Below are 2500 nucleotides of genomic sequence, written 5' to 3'. Positions count from 1 at the left end.
CTGTGTTCAATTCCTCTCCATACGGGCAGAACGGGGGACTGTGTGGACGGGATGCCTTTTGGGACAAACAGAACGACGTGCCGTCTTGGGTGCAGCACTTAATGCAGTCTTAAGAGGGAGGCTAATAGCTAAGACAGAGTCTATTAAAAAAAGCTAAAGAGGAAACCTACCGGAGAGAAAAGGAGAAACTGACTGAGATTGAACATCTACACAAGAGAACAGGCGACCCTTCACTACTTCCTCAAATTAAAGAAGCTAGGAATAGTATAGATAAACTATTAAATACAGAAATTGAAAAGAAGACAAGATTTCTTAAAACAATCTTATTATGAAGTGGGTCCTCTCCTTTCACATCCCTCGCTGTGGCTTTCAACATGAGCAGTCCAAAACAGACTAGTCCCATTCCCCAAATGCCAGGCCGTTCCATCTTATATAGAAACGGCTGCCATCTGTACATAAATGTATAGGGCTATAAACATAATCTATTTGAATGTTAAGCTATCAGTAACTATAGTCTGTGCTTCCCTGATGGGTGTGATATCGGTGTTATAAGCCTGCAGGCAGCGCAGTGATGTCAGCACCACGCTCCAGGGGGTCTGGATTGGTCGGTTATTAAATGAACTGCAGAAGTTAAGAGGGATCTCTCTCTCTCTCTCTCTCTCTCTCTCTCTCTCTCTCTCTCTCTCTCTCTCCACATGCACACAGACACACACACACACACACACACACGTGCACAAACACGCAGACTTTTAATAGTTCTCACACTTTGGGTGCTACTGCAGTCTACTGGCATTCTAGAGGAGCACAGGCCTGAGTCACACGGATCTGATCTGATGGTTTTTGAAAGGGATTTTATCTGTGATTCACGCCACTCTACAGGACACACTCCACCCTGCTAAACACACACACACACACACACACACACACAGACACACACACACACACACACACGATCAGAGACAGAAAGGGGGAGGGGGGGGGGGAGGGGCATAGAGAGAGAAACTGGCTGCAGTTTCTTCTACTCAAACACACATTTGGACCAATGCTTTATGGATTGTATGTGTTTCTCTGTCTCTCTCTCCGTGTGTGTGTGTGTGTGTGTGTGTCTGTGCGCGTGTACGTGTCTGTGTGTCTGTGCACGTGTGCGTGCGTACGTATGTGTGTGTGTGTGTGCGTGTGTGTGTGTGTGTGTGTGAGTAAGTGAGTGAGTGTGTGTGTGTGTGTGTGTGTGTGTGTGAGTAAGTGAGTGTGTGTGTGTGTGTGTGTGTGTGTGTGTGTGTGTGTGTGTGTGTGTGTGTGTGTGTGTGTGTGTGTGTACAGGGTGTGTCTTGGCACTGTGCCCAAGCTATGACTCAGGCAAGAGAATGAATCACAGACACAGCAGAGTGGGAACTCTCCCGTGAGAGTGTGTGTGTGTGTGTGAGTGTGTGTGTGTGTGTGTGTGTGTGTGTGTGTGTGTGTGTGTGAGGTGTGTGTGTGCGTGTGTGTGTGTGTGTGTGTGTGTGTGTGTGTGTGTGTGTGTGGTGTGTGTGTGTGTGTGTGTGTGTGTGTGTGTGTGAGGTGTGTGTGTGTGTGTGTGCGTGTGCGTGTGCGTGTGCGTGTGCGTGTGCGTGTGTGTGCGTGCGTGTGTGCGTGTGTGTGCGTGTGTGTGTGTGCGTGTGTGTGTGTGTATATGTGTGTGTGTGTGTTTGTGTGAGAGAGTTAGTCTTACAGTTGAGTGTGTTCATAGCTACAAGTACAAACATGGAATGCTCCAGATACACCCACATCAACAGGTCAAATATGCAAACACACACACACACACACAGAGAAACAAACACTACAGATTGCGATGACTCCCTTCCCTATATTCCTAAGAAAGATTTACTACATTCTTATACTAGAATGTGTGTGTGTGTGTGTGTGTGTGTGTGTGTGTGTGTGTGTGTGTGTGGTGAGTAAGGAGTTATTCATATAAATCACATATTTCCAGGGGGTTGGACTGTAAGATCCAGTCATGACCACTAGGGGGGATCCCTGCATGGAAACCTCCCAGTCATTCCTCAGCCTGCAGCTAGGTCACCATGGAAACCCCTCACATTCCAGTGGAGTTCAGTTTTCCAGAGTTCCAAAAGAGGAACCGTAACGGAAACAGAAGGGAAGAGAGAGCAACTGGATAGAACTCTTAAGACTAGACTAAAGAAAACAAAAAGATAGGAAACAGACCTGAAAAAAAAAAAGAATGAATAAATAAAGAAACAAAAGCAAAACAGCACATTTCATAATTTCTAGCCTGTCTCAGGAGCTCAGTTAAAACCTCAAGACTCTATCTTCCTTCCCGTGGTGACTCATTAGAAGAATGTTAGTGATGAAGAAATAACCCGGTTGAGTTGACAGTAACTCGCTGTTTTAAAACAAGCCTTATTTATGGCACACATATAAATTCTTCTGCCAACAAACCAGCCAACCACTGCTCTCTCCCTCTCTGACCCGGTCACAAACACACAGCTTATTCTAGGTA

The 2500-nt window shown here is 46.0% G+C and overlaps 1 protein-coding gene across 2 annotated transcripts in view; it reads right to left on the bottom strand.

Annotated features, from left to right (window-relative positions):
- Positions 1-2500, bottom strand: part of LOC105906069 (calpain-1 catalytic subunit-like) — a 26100-nt gene that overhangs the window by 12147 nt on the left and 11453 nt on the right. The window lies entirely within an intron of this gene.

The sequence above is a fragment of the Clupea harengus genome, chromosome 24 (genome assembly GCF_900700415.2).
Source record: "Clupea harengus chromosome 24, Ch_v2.0.2, whole genome shotgun sequence".
Taxonomy (NCBI): Eukaryota; Metazoa; Chordata; class Actinopteri; order Clupeiformes; family Clupeidae; genus Clupea; species Clupea harengus.
Note: the sequence above shows the minus strand (reverse complement) of the source record. Positions and strands in the feature narration are given on the sequence as shown.